Here is a 15,437-nt window from a genome sequence, read left to right as displayed (position 1 = left end):
TTTTATTTTATTTTTAAATACCCTCTGTTTTTACTGTTTTAATGATAGAAAGTTTTACACTTTTGGTCTGTGACTGTAACGATAGAATTAATTCAATTACACAAAAAGTTACAAACTGTTTAATGACTTAGCAAGTTACTGAGTTTTACTAACGATGTTGAGCTAGAAACAAATCTAAAAGGGAATTCCACAAACTGAAAATATCTCATTAGGCCTTGTGTTGTGGAGTTGTCCCCTTGTGAACGACTGAGGCTAGGGGCTGTTTGTGTGCTGGGAGAGGCATCTAGCAGCAATAATTTAAAACTCGATGCGTCACTCTTTCAAGTGGTTAGAGTTTCATTTATGGATGATTCATGGTTGCAGAGCAAAATCAATTTCAAACTAGCTCCATCTTTCTGCAATTATAATTGTATCAGATTCCACAGGCTTTCCTGAGATTCTCATTGATATGCTTTGGTTTTGTTATGGGCTGGATGAAGGGACACAAATTGAAACTGAATCCAGACAAGAAAAGGAGCCCTTCTACACAGCCATATAACCCAGAATATCAAGGCAGAATCTCCCACAATATCTGCTTTGAACTGGTTTATCGGAGTCCACACGGCAATATATTCCAGTTCAAAGCAGAAAATGTGGGATTTTATTAAGCTGTGTGGAAGGGGCCAGAGGTGCTTGCCAGTAAGGTTCCTAATGTAGGGATGGTGGTGTGTCAACCAGTCTGGATTGGATTACACTCCTCCTGAAATACTGTGTTCGCAGCTTGGAAGTGTTCCCGGTTCTGTCTCTTCAAATCTCAGCCCAGGTAGATGCGATGACCAGCTGTGCCCTTCCCTAGAACTGGAGATGGTAGAGCATGAGCTGGGAACCTCAAGGCTGGACTTTTGCAATGTGCTTTACATTGGGCAATCTCTGTACTAAGTTCAGAAACTCCATTGAGTTCAAAACATGATAGCCAGATTGATTATAGGAACATCTAGGAGTGAGCATATCACACAAGGGAACACATCACAGAAGTCCGTCCCCCTGGTGCCATTTTGCCAGTAAGCAAGGGGGGGGGCATCGCCCAACAAAGGCAGAAGTGTGCTGGATCCATTGAAAGCCTTCCCATGTTGATGAGGAAGTGTCCTAAGATGTTTCCTTATTGGTTGGGTGCCGGGCCTCCACCAGAAATTAAGGGACATAATATGATAGGCTGTGTGCCCATCCATCCATCCCTCAACTGGCTGGCAACTGTCCTAGAACGCTTAAATTGATAAGTGTAATGAGGCCCTTATGAGGTCACTCCACTAGTTGCCATTTAGGTTCTGGGAGAAAATACAAAGTGTTGGTTTTGATCTTTAAAACTCTACATCAGGGGTCCTCAAACTAAGGCCCATGGGCCGGATGGAGCCCTCCAAGGTCATTTACCTTCCCCCCACTCTCAGTTTTAGACTTAGGCTCACCCAAAGTCTGAAAAGACTTGAAGGCATACAACAACAACAGTCCTAATTAACTTGACTATCTCATTGGGCAGAAGCAGGCCCACACTTACCATTGAAATCCTAATGGATTTATGTTGGTTAAAATTGTTCTTATTTTTAAATATTGTATTGTTCTTTCATTGTTGTTGTTATTGTTGTTGCTTTGCGCTACAAATAAGACATGTGCAGTGTGCATAGGAATTTGTTTGTATTTTTTTCCAAATGATAATTCAGCCCCTCAACAGTCTGAAGGATTGTGGACTGGCTTTCTGCTTAAAAAGTTTGAGGACCCCTGCTCTACATGGTTTGGGTCCAGATTACTTACAGGATCGCCTTCTCTCATACAATTCACCCTGGACACTTAGATCCTTTGGGGGACTATTAGTCCAATCAGCTCGAACCCGACTGGGGACTGTCAACTAGACATCCCTTTCATTGACTTCCCAAGATTGTGGAATGATCTGCCAGAAGAGCTTTGACAGCTAAATCAGATATCATTATTTAAGATATGACTGAACACTTGTCTCTTCTGACAAGACCGCCTAGTATGTTTTTAACTATAAATTTTTAATTCACATTACATGTCTATTGTAATCTTTGTTCCATGTATTTTAATATTTATTTTTATAAAAAATATATTTTAATATATGCTTTTCATTTAAGGGATTTTATTCTAATGATGTATTTTCATTATATTGTGCTCCACCTCAAGCTGTGCTGAGAAGCCAGTCATAAATAATAATAATAATAATAATAATAATAATAATAATAATAATAATAATAATAAGAAGAAGAAGAAGAAGAAGAAGCAGCAGCAGCAGCAGCAGCAGCAGCAGCAGCAGCAGCAGCAGCAGCTAGGATAGATGAGCACCCTGAGTTACTATTAGACTTGAGCCTGGATCTGTTTTTTAGCCATTCCTTCAGCCAATCCGGCTTCTCTGTTTTGTTCAGGTGCCCGAAATGTCAAGGGCCCAGCTGTTACAGATTCCCATCCAAAAAGGGACCACATGGCAGCCTATCATCTTGTTTGATGTGGATAGGTGGTTGCATTGGGGGGGGGGGGGTGAACATTTTGTAGACACTAGGGTTGTATGTGGATTTCATTTCCCTCATTTCCTTCACAATCTTTAGTACTTCGGGGGCTCATAATGGTAAAGGCCCTCCCGGTATGAAAACCCATCTGACACGAAAGCAAATGGGTGCCGATCTTGGCTCCTCCTCCCCTATTCATCATCACAGTTGAATCTTTTTGATTTTCCTTTATTTTCCTGAATCTATTTATTTAGTGGGAGTGACTGGGAGTTAGGGACCTGAGGTATGGTGGATGGGGTGCACGCACATTTGTGGGCTTGGAGAGTCACCCTTTTACTTTAGCTTCTTTTTCTCTTTCCTTTCCTTTCCTTCAGAAAATACTTCTAAAAGATAATAATTATTAATAGTAATAATCCCAGCTAACAAAAAGAGAAGCCTACCTTTCCTCTAGAGTCAAAAGTGGAAACAGCTTTAAGAAAATATTAAACCAAAGCAGAAAGGAGATTGCAGGCAGTAAACAGAGGGGATTTTTAAGGTAGTCCGCGGAGCTCCAGGTCATCCAATGAGCTCCAGATCATCACTCTTCCTTCCCTGGGTCTCCTTAAAATGCCTTGGAAAGCTGTGTGGCATGCTTCTGGGAGGGAAAGCATGCGCATCTACCTCTCCTCTAGAGTATAAACAACTTTAAGAAGCATTAAACCTGGCCTCCTCTACAAACAGAAAGGAAAGAACACAGAAGGAGTGATATCTTAAATCTGATGCTTTTTAAATCCAGGTCTTAATGCAGGATATCGAAGGGGAGCCAGTGGGAACCCCCCCCCCCAAATGGGTTGGATAGGGTGCTTTCTTAACCCCATTGCTGACACCCAGGCTTCCTTGAAGGGTGCTTCCTTAATCCCGTTGCTGAAGCCCAGGCTCCCTCCACTGAAGGAAAGAAAGGAAAAGCTCCCAGGAGAAAGAAGAGCCTTGCAAGTTCCCATTGCCATCAATGGGCCGAAAAGGGCCACTTTTTTTTCAGATGTGGAACAAAAATGCCCATTCGGCAGTGAGTTGGTTTTCGGGAGGCACATGAAAATGGATATGGGGGGCTTCCAGTATCCGACAAACAGAAATGTATAGGGATTCACCCGAAATGCACAAGCCTAGTTACTACCTTATCTTAGAATACTGTTCCTGCAGGATGTGGCACCAGATATTACTTAGAACATAATAATAATAATAATAATAATAATAATAATAATAATAATAATAATAATAATATGTTCTAAGTAATATTATATTAATATTAATTATTATTATTACTTAGAACAGAAGCATGGCTTAATGTAGATATGATATCTTGAGCTGCTCCCTACAGAAAGATCTCTGCATAGATATTGAAATTCCCCAGCACAACTAGCATGGGGACTCTGACATCACCACCAAGACCAACTCAGCCAGCTGTTTTTTTTTAAAGTAGCATAACACTATATGTTTTCATATAGGAATAAGCTATTTTTAAAGATGACAAAGAGAGAACTTGGGTGCTCAATGAATATACATACATTAGTCAGTCCTGCACTGATTAGTCACACAACAGTAAATTTCTAACCTTATGAATATAATGAAGTTATTTGCATTAAAAGAAATTGACATTTCATCACCAGATTGCATGCGAAAGTGTGGTGCTGTAGATGGTCTAAGGCAGGGGTCCCCAAACTTTTTAAACATGGGGCCAGTTAATGATCCTTCGGACCGTTGGAGGGCCGGACTATAGTGGGCCGAGCAATTATTATTATTATTATTATTATTAATAATAATAATAATAATAATAATAACAAAAACAATAACAACAATAAAAAGAGGTTTGGAAGAGACCCTTAGGGACATTGAGTCCAATCTCCTTCTGCCTTTGTGCACCGAAAGCACAAGAAAAACACCCCTGACAGATGGCCACCCAGCCTCAAAGTTAATAATAATAATAATAATAATAATAATAATTCTCAATTAAAAGACAAAGTATGGATTGTTGATGTTGCAATCCCAGGGGACAGCAGGATTGAGGAGAAACAATTGGAAAAGCTGACACAATATGAGGATTTAAAGATCGAACTGCAAAGACTCTGGCACAAGCCAATCAAGTTGGTCCCAGTGGTGATCAGCACACTGGCTGCAGTACCTAAAGACCTTGGCCTGCACTTAAACACAATCGACACTGACAAAATTACCATCTGTCAGCTGCAGAAGGCCACCTTACTTGGATCTGCCCGCATTATTCACCGATACATTACACAGTCCTAGACACTTGGGAAGTGTCCGACGTGTGATCCAATACAACAGCCAGCAGAATGTCTGATGTGAACTCATCTTGTTGCGTTTCAAATAATAATAATAATTGACAAAATTACGATCTGACAACTGCAAAAGGCCACCCTACTGGGATCTGCACGCATCATCCGAAAATACATCACACAGTCCTAGACACTTGGGAAGTGTTTGACTTGTGATTTTGTGAAACGAAATCCAGCTTATCTATCTAGTTTGCTGTGTCATAATAAAATAATAATAATAATAATAATAATAATAATAATAATAATAATAAGGGTTGTAAGAAGGGGGTTGGGCTAAATGACCTAAGGGGTCTCTTCTTCTCTTACAACCCTATTATGTCATAATAAAATAAAATAATAATAATAGGGTTGTAAGAGAAGAAGAGACCCCTTAGGTCATTTAGCCCAACCCTCTTCTGCCCTTGTGCCATGGGGGGACGGATAAATGGCTTCGATGGGCCGCATCCGGCCCCCGGGCCTTAGTTTGGGGACCCCTGGTCTAAGGTGTGAATAAAGCTCAGCTACTGAAAACGTGACTCATGTTCTTGACATGGTTGCACTTACAAAGATGTACGAGGAATGATTCTGCATTCACTCAGTGTCAGCTTTACAGGAAACCAGAGTGTTTTATGCCTCCAACCCGTTAAAATCCATTTCCCTCTTTACAGACCAAAGGCTGTAAGCAGGAGTTTCCCTATAAGAAAAAAAAAAAAAACAGCAAGGCCTTCCTGGCAGCTACTTGTATCAATTTGGTAGCACACAGTCCTTTCACATGGCTGGGCCAAAAATGCTTACCATTTCACCTTGTGCAACAAGTTATCCAAACGGAAATAGAAAGTGAACTAGCTGTGCCCGGCCACGCGTTGCTGTGGCGAAGTCTGGTGGTATGGGAAATAAAGTATTGAGGAATTGGTAGTAGTTAAGGTAAAGGGTAAAGGTTTTCCCCTGACATTAAGTCCAGTCGTGTCTGACTCTGGAGGTTGGTGCTCATCTCCATTTCTAAGCCGAAGAGCCGGCGTTGTCCGTAGACTCCTCCAAGGTCATGTGGGATGACTACATGGAGCGGCGTTACCTTCCCGCCGGAGCAGTACCTATTGATGCACTCACATTTACATGTTTTTGAACTTCTGGGTTGGCAGAAGCTGGGGCTAACAGTGGGGGCTCTGTCAGTTCCCCCAATTCAAACCTGCGGCCTTTCAGTCCAGAAGTTCAGCAGCTCAGCGCTTTAACATTCTGTGCCATCAGGGGACATTATTTCCTAAAGGTTGTGAATATACAATATTTCTGATTGTTTTTTTTTTTTGTCTGTTGGAGGCAAGTATGAATGCTGCAATTAGGAAAAATGATTAGGATGTAATGGCCTTGCAGATTTAAAGCCTAGCTGTTTCCTCCCTGAGTGATTTTTTTGTTGGGAGGTGTTAGCTGGCCCTGATTGTTTCCTGTCTGGAATTACCTTGTTTTCAGAGTGGTGTTGTTTGCGATATTTTATATGCCTCTACTGTCTGTGGCCCTGAGAAAACAGAGGATTGGCCAGACTTTGATGATGGGAATCCTTTGTTGGGAGGTGTTAGCTGGCCCTGATTGTTTTCTGTGTGGAATTCCCCTATTTTCAGAGTGTTGTTCTTTATTTAGTGTTCTGATTTTAGAGATTGTATTGTTCTGTTTTATTATACCACATTAATTTTTATATATTCTGATTTTAGTGTTTTTGAATACTTGGAGCCAGATTGTATTCATTTTCACGGTTGACCGCAACATAATAATAATAATAATAATAATAATAGTAAGGATAGTAAGGATAGTAATAATAATGACTTTGGTAATACATAGTGCTTCACTGCCTTCTCAGCTTCCTTTCTGGAAGAATCCTTTCTTGGGAGGTGTTAGCTGGCCCTGATTGTTTCCTTTGTGGAATTTCCAATTTCCTTGCTTTCTTTACTTTCTTTATTTCTTTATTACTGTCCTGGTTTTAGAGATTATATTGTTCTGCATTATTCTATCCTAGAAATTATTTCATATCAAAGTAGAATCTCACTTATCCAACATTCGCTTATACAATGTTCTGGATTATCCAACACAGTCTGCCTTTTCATAATCAATGTTTTTGTAGTCAGTGTTTCAAATTCATTGTGATATTTTACTGGTAAATTTGTAAATTTAGTACAGTAGAGTCTCACTTATCCAACATAAGTGGGCTGGCAAAATGTTGGATAACCGAATATGTTGGATAATAAGGAGGCGTTAAGGAAAAGCCTATTAAATATCAAATTAGGTTATGATTTTACAAATGAAACACCAAAACATCATGTTAGACAACAAATTTGGCAGAAAAAGTAGTTCAATACGCAGTAATGCTATGTAGTAATTACTGTATTTATGAATTCAGCACCAAAATATCACGATATATTGAAAACATTGACTACAAAAATGTGTTGGATAATCCAGAACGTTGGATAAGCGAGTGTTGGATAAGTGAGACTCTACTGTAATTACTACATAGCATTACTGCGCATGGAACTACCTTTTTTGTCAAATTTGTTGTATAATATGATGTTTTGGTGCTTAATTTGTTTAACGATTACCTAATTTGATGTGTAATCGGCTTTTCCTGAATCCCTTCTTATTATCCAATATATTTACTTATCCTGCCGGCCTGTTTATGTTGGATAAGTGAGAGTCTACTGTATATTGATCATCTTATATTATCTGCTTAGAACTGGATTATATGAGGCCCCTTCTTCACAGCTGTATAAAATGCACACTGAAGTGGATTATATGGCAGTGTGGAGTCAAGAAAATCCAGTGCAAAGCAGATAATATAAGATTATAAATGGGTTATATAGCTGTGTGGAAGGACCTTGAGTCTACACTGCCATATAATCCAGTGCAAATTAGATAATCTGTGGAAGAAGCCTAAGTGAGGCCTAAATTTGCCTGTCCCCTAACTGAAACCTGGCTGTCCCTTGGTTGCTAGGCAACGAAGTGGGCATAGATTAGCCCTCTAAACTGGCAGCAATTGGATAAAAACAATTATTGCTCTCCCTCTAATTAGGACTTTATTTTTCTTTTCTTTTTGTTGTATCAACCTAGAGGCGTGGATGATGGGTTGTGTTGTCAAATTTCGAGGTTGGGGGGCCTGTAGTTTTGTTGTTTTGTCCACTGCCCTGATGCCATCACTCTTTTATATATATAGATGTGCTAATATAGAATCTACATTTCCTGTGAAACAGTGAAGGAAAGAAAAGAAGGACTAAGTCAATAGTGGAGGAAAAAAAAGAAGGACTAAGTCAGGACCGGGCTGTGGTGCAGGCTGGAAAGCAAGCCAGCTGCAACAAATCAACAAATCACTCTGACCAAGAGGTCATGAGTTCGAGGCCAGCCCGGTGTCTGCGCCTTGTCTCTGTCTCTGTTCTGTGTCATGGCATTGAATGTTTGCCTTTATGTGTGCAATGTAATCCGCCCTGAGTCCCCTTCGGGGTGAGAAGGGCGGAATATAAATGCTGTAAATAAATAAATAAATAAATAAATAAATAAATAAATAAATAAATATTTAGTTTGTGTTTTGATTTCAGGCACAACCACTTGTGTCCTTTTCACAGTTGCTTTGAGTCCCACATGGCAAATTAAAAATAAAGTAAATTAAAGAAATATAGCTGTTTCCTTTGGTGAAAAGTATGCCTACAGTCAGAAAAAAAGATCAAACACAAAGGCACCATGCATACTTTTGGCAGACAAATGGCCACGATTTTCATTAGTTATAGATCACTGGAGCCGCTGTGGTGCAGTGGATTAAACTGCTAAACTGCAGAACTTGTTGACCAGAAGCTCAGCAGGTTCGAATCTGCAGAAGGGGTGAGCTCCCGTTGTTAGCCCCAGCTTCTGCCAACCTAATTATTTATTTGTTTATTTGCAGTATTACTATCTGCCCTTCTCACCCCGAAGGGGACTCAGGGCGGATCACAATGTACGCATACAAGGCAAACATTCAATGCCTTATGAACATAGAGACAGAGTTAGACACAGAGGCAAATTAATCTTCTACAGCTTCCAGCTTCCTGAGGATAAGCTTGATTCCAGCCACAGGGGGAGCAGCTGCTTCATCATCCACTGTGACAGTGACTTCCTCATTCCAAACGCTGCTGGACGATTTTTACGGCGTCATAAATTAGTTAAATTAGCCTCCCCACATAGTGGTACCTAAATTTCCTACTTGATAGATGCAACTATCTTTTGGGTTGCTTAGATCAACAAGGAGCAGGGCTATTTTTTATTTTAATGGTCTGGTGCTCACTCCGCCACGGGCTGGCCTCGAACTCATGACCTCTTGGTCATAGTGATTTATTGCAGCTGGCTACTAACCAGCCTGCGCCACAGCCCGGCCCTATAGTTTTCGAACCTAGCAGTTTGAAAACATGCAAATGTGAGTAGATCAATAGGTACCGCTTCAGCAGGAAGGTAATAGCACTCCATGCAGTCATGTCGGCCACATGACCTAGAAAGCATATATGGACAACGCTGGCTCTTTGGCTTAGAAATGGAGATGAGTACTGTCCCCAGAGTCTGACTCGACAAGACTTAATGTCAAGATGAAACCTTTACCTATACTACAGATCACTGCCCAATAACCAAATGACCCGAAACCTTCACCAGCTACTGGACTACTGACCAAAAGTGGGAATCAGCAAAGGAGATGGTGACCAAGACCAGGTTCATAGCCACCTTGTGACTCTTCACTATTTGAGGACAAAGCTGGTCTACCCTTATGTGAGTATTTATTTGTCAGCCCCTATGCCCCCCTCCCCCCCACACACACCGGTCTAGTAATGGGATTTCATGACTTGATGGACACAACTGATACAAAGTGTATTTACTTAAATACCCCCGAAGCAGACCTGAGAGGGAAACCGTATTTTGTCTGGGAAGAGGCTCCCTACCATTCCCCCATTTGATCAACTACTAGCCCATCTAGACAGTCCCAAAATGCAGGACTTATGTCTGTTTTTACCAGAGGCATCCAAATGATGTCTCTGGTAAAAATGAATTAATTCAGAATAAACCAAGTGAAAAGGTTTAGGCAAGGCATGGTGAGATAGGGCCATCCAAGCCAATTCCATACCACCCCTTAACAACTAATGAAAAAATGACATCTATGAAAGGAAGATTGAAACTTTTGCAGAAAAAGTATGAATAGTCAGGAATGGCTAGTGGAGAAATCCTTAGGGGGAAAAAAACTATAAGAGTAAGTGATTAAAATGCCTCTGTGTGAATCACCCCATAAGTTTTCAAAACATATTTTTCATTTGACTCTGCAATGAACTTTCTAGTTGAAAACAAAGGGTGGGTGCAGGACTGCTGTGCTGTTATACAAACTTTAAGATTTAAATTCCCATAATGTTTCACCACGCTGGTTAGAGTTGCTAGGGGTTGCCCACTCCTATCATATGCAACTGAAATGAACTTTTAAGTATCCTTTTTAGTAGCAAAAGATTCCAATGACATTTTTCTTAATGTTTTGCTCTATATAAACATCGGAAACTGATTCATATCTTTACTCTGTTGAGTGTGGAGGTGGACAAGCAGTGGCTCTCAGATTAATTAGATATTATATTTGGCTTAATTTCATGTAGCCTGTATTTAATTTCAGGCAGTAAGAATTATCTGGTCTCGCTTAAATTAATGTATGACTCTGTATATCCAAAGTGCCTGTTGAAAATGCATTTCATTTTTGTTAACATTTATTTATCATTAAAATGTTTGTATGATAACATTGCTAATAACAAGGCAGCAGGAGATGATGGGATCCCATCTGAGTTGTTTAAAATCTTGAAAGATGATGCTGTCAAGGTGATGCATGTCATATGCCAGCAAATAGGGAAGAAAGGCCATCAGATTGGAAAAAATCCATTTATATCCCCGTACCAAAAAAGGGAAATGTTAAAGAATGCTCAGACTTCCGTACAGTGGCACTTATTTCCCATGCCAGTAAGGTAATACAGAAGATCCTGCAAAGCAGACTCCAGTAATACATGGATCACTGCAGATGCAGACTGCAGCCAGGAAATCAGAAGACGTTTACTTCTTGGGAGGAGAGCAATGGCCAACCTCAATAAAATAGTAAAAAGCAGAGGCATCACACTGGCAACGAAGGTCCACATAGTGAAAGCAATGGTATTCCCCATAGTAACCTATGGATGCGAGAGCTGAACCATAAGGAAGGCTGAGCGAAGGAAGATAGACGCTTTTGAACTGTAGTGCTGGAGGAAAATCCTGAGAGTGCCTTGGACCACAAGAAGATCAAGCCCTTCAGGAGCCCTCCAAATGAGCCCTTCTCCAAACAGCACTCAAGGATCATCTACCCACAGAACACCCCAAAAACTGCCATATAATTCAGTTTCAGAATGCAGATTAACTGCATTGAACTTGGTTTTAAAGTAAGGTAAAGGTTTCCCCTGACTTTAAGTCCAGTCATGTCTGACTCTGGGGGTTGGTGCTCATCTCCATTTCTAAGCCAAAGAGCCGGCGTTGTCCGTAGACACCTCCAAGGTCATGTGGCTGGCATGACTTGCATGGAGCGCTGTTACCTTCCCGCTGAAGCAGTACCTATTGATCTAATCACATTGGCATGTTTTCGAACTGCTGGCAGAAGCTGGAGCTAACAGCGGGCGCTCATTCTGCTCCCGGGATTTGAACCTGTGACCTTTCAGTCTGCAAGTTCAGCAGCTCAGTGCTTTAACACACTTCACTACCGGGGCTCCTGGGTTTTATGGCAGTGTAAACTCCTACAATCCAGTTCAATGTAATTAATCTGCACTCTGAAACTGCATTATATGGCAGTGTAGATCCAGCTGGTGTGAGAGTGAGTATTTGAAGTGGCAAAATAACATTCTACAGTTACCTCCAAAAAAACTAAGTGCTTGAGCTAAAGAAGATGCTAAAACCAGAGAAGTAAGTACAAAATGGAGAAGCCACAATGCATGATGGCATGGAGATTCTGGTAGCCAAAAGCGAGAAACATCTGAACCATAAACTGAACTTTACAACTTGATAAATAGAGAACATCAAAGATTGGTACAGCCAAAGGAGCATAACACTTGGGAGGTTCCCTTGCCATGATGGATTGAGTGTGTACTGAGTTGGAGATACACCAACCTAGCAGTTCAAAAACATGCAAATGTGAGTAGATCAATAGGTACTGCTCTGATGGGAAGGTAACTGCACTCCATGCAGTCATGCTGGCCACATGATCTTGGAAGTGTCTACGGACAACACCAGCTCTTCAGCTTAGAAATGGAGATGAACACCAACTCCCAGATGGACAGAACTGGACTTAATGTCAGGGGAAACCTTTTCTTAAGTTGAGTAACAAAGGGTACCTCTCCGACACAGATGCAGCAAGGTGTACCAGGACTAAGACATAAAGGAACGATGAGATTACATGAAAAAGTACATTATGTTTATTACCATGAAATGAAGAAACCATAGTCTAGAATTGCTTCAAAATGATATAAAAGGAGGATTTCTTCAGATACGGCTTTGTTGTATGGTGCAGCGCTACATCGAAATCCCATCACTTCTGCAAAGGAAATTGATCAGTCTTTTGTCAGAGGATTGGTGAGTATGTGTGAATGTGGTGTAGTGCCAAAGCAATGTATGATTTTAAATGCTGAAAAAAAGTTACACGCATAATGTTTAAACCCAAATCTGGTGTCACTGGGATTTTTTTCAGCGTGTACAGTCTCAAAAGGTACAGATTGTTCAGTTTTCCCTCTTCCCTGAAATAAGAACACAAATGCATCTATGAGAGAGGTGGGACCCGAATGTGAACAGCCGGCATTGCCACATTATAGAGAAGACTGAAACTTCTGCAGAACAATTATGAATAGCAAGAGATGGCTAATATTATTCAAAGGAGGAAATCCTTAGAAGAAGATTGCTAGAGTAAGTGATTATATCACCCTTTTGTGACTCTTCCCATAAGTCTTCAAGACATATTTTCCATCTGACTCAGCAAGGAACTACCTGGTTGAAGACAAAAGGGATAATGAAGCTATGGGTGAAGTGATTTCTGTGATGATAATTGGGAAAGACATTGCCTAATATGGTTTGAACATGTTTAATGGTAATAAACAAGTCTTCTCACATCTTAAAGACTAACATATTTGGTCTCATTATTCAGGCTGGTATGCTGAGAAAGGCATTTGTGGACTGGAATGCACCCCGAAAGTCACTAGGCAGAAGAAATACTTTTTGAAGGGGGACCAGGAGCCCCCGATGGCATAGTGGACTAAAGCCTTGTGACGTGAAGATTGGGTTGCTGACCTGAAGGCTGCCAGGTTCGAATCCCACCGGGGAGAGTGCGGATGAGCTCCCTCTATCAGCTCCAGCTCCATGCAGGGACATGAGAGAAGCCTCCCACAAGGATGGTAAAAACATCAAAACATCCGGGCGTCCCCTGGGCAACGTCCTTGCAGACGACCAATTCTCTCACTCCAGAAGTGACTCAAGTTGCTCCTGACACGGAAAAAAAAAGGGGGTGACCAAGCCAACCTACCTGCCTTCCTTCCTTTCCAACTCTTCACTGGCATCAACAGGCCACAAAACAGAAATATGAACTCAATCATGGGCAACATTCCCTGTATATGATAATGTTTATTGAAATATTTAAGAGTCCTTATTACAATGTATGGATAAAGCACAAGGATATTGGATGAACGGATTTTAACCATATGTTTTATATTTTATACTGTACTAGCTGTGCCCGGCCATGCGTTGCTGTGGCAAAGTCTGGTGGTATGGGAAATAAAGTATTGAGGAATTGGTGATAGTTAAGGTAAAGGGTAAAGGTTTTCCCCTGACATTAAGTCCAGTCGTGTCTGACTCTGGAGGTTGGTGCTCATCTCCATTTCTAAGCCGAAGAGCCGGCGTTGTCCGTAGACTCCTCCAAGGTCATGTGGGATGACTACATGGAGCGGCGTTACCTTCCCGCCAGAGCAGTACCTATTGATGCACTCACATTTGCATGTTTTTGAACTTCTGGGTTGGCAGAAGCTGGAGCTAACAGTGGGGGCTCTCTCCGCTCCCCCAATTCAAACCTGCGGCCTTTCAGTCCAGAAGTTCAGCAGCTCAGCGCTTTAACACGCTGCACCATCAGGGGATATTATTTCCTAAAGGTTGTGAATATACAGTATTTCTGAATGGTTTTTTTTGTTTGTTGGAGGCAAGTATGAATGCTGCAATTAGGAAAAATGATTAGGATGTAATGGCCTTGCAGCTTTAAAGCCTGGCTGTTTCCTCCCTGAGTGAATTTTTTGTTGGGAGGTGTTAGCTGGCCCTGATTGTTTCCTGTCTGGAATTCCCTTGTTTTCAGAGTGGTGTTGTTTGCGATATTTTATGTGCTTCTACTGTCAGTGGCCCTGAGAAAACAGAGGATTTTCCAGACTTTGATGATGGGAATACTTTGTTGGGAGGTGTTAGCTGGCCCTGATTGTTTCCTGTCTGGAATTCCCCTGTTTATTTACTGTCCTGGTTTTAGAGATTATATTGTTCTGCATTATTCTATCCCAGTAATTATTTCATATTAAAGAAGAATCTCACTTATCCAACATTCGCTTATGTTCTGGATTATCCAACGCAGTCTGCCTTTTCATAATCAATGTTTTTGTAGTCAGTGTTTTAAATTCATTGTGATATTTTAGTGGTAAATTTGTAAATACAGTACAGTAGAGTCTCACTTATCCAACATAAACGGGCCGGCAGAATGTTGGATAAGCGAATATGTTGGATAATAAGGAGGGAATAAGGGTAAGCCTATTAAACATCAAATTAAGTTATGATTTCACAAATTAAGGACCAAAACATCATGTTAGACAACAAATTTGGAAGAAAAAGTAGTTCAATACACAGTAATTCTATGTAGAAATTACTGGATTTATGAATTTAGCACCAAAATATCACGATATATTGAAAGCATTGACTACAAAAATGCGTTGGATAATCCAGAACGTTGGATAAGCAAGTGTTGGATAAGTGAGACTCTACTGTAAATACTACATAGCATTACTGCGCATGGAACTACTTTTTCTGTCAAATTTGTTGTATAATATGATGTTTTGGTGCTTAATTTGTATAACGATTACCTAATTTGATGTTTAATTGGCTTTTCCTGAATCCCTTCTTATTATCCAACATATTCACTTATCCTGCCGGCCTGTTTACGTTGGATAAGTGAGACTCTACTGTATATTTCTAATCTTATATTATCTGCTCAGAACTGGATTATATGAGGCCTCTTCTTCACAGCTGTATAAAATGCACACTGAAGTGGATTATATGGTAGTGCGGAGTCAAGATAATCCAGTGCAAAGCAGATAATATAAGATTATAAATGGGTTATATAGCTGTGTGGAAGGGCCTTGAGTCTACACTGCCATATAATCCAGTGCAAATTAGATAATCTGTGGAAGAAGACTCAGTGAGGCCTAAATCTGCCTGTCCCCTAACTGAAACCTGGCTGTCCCTTGGCTGGTTGCTAGGCAACCAAGTGGGCAGAGATTAGCCCTCTAAACTGGCAGCAATTGGATAAAAAAAATTATTGCTCTCCCTCTAATTAGGACTTTATTTTCTTTTCTTTTTGTTG

The sequence above is a fragment of the Anolis carolinensis genome, chromosome 4, assembly GCF_035594765.1.
Source record: "Anolis carolinensis isolate JA03-04 chromosome 4, rAnoCar3.1.pri, whole genome shotgun sequence".
NCBI classification, from domain to species: Eukaryota; Metazoa; Chordata; class Lepidosauria; order Squamata; family Dactyloidae; genus Anolis; species Anolis carolinensis.
Note: the sequence above shows the minus strand (reverse complement) of the source record.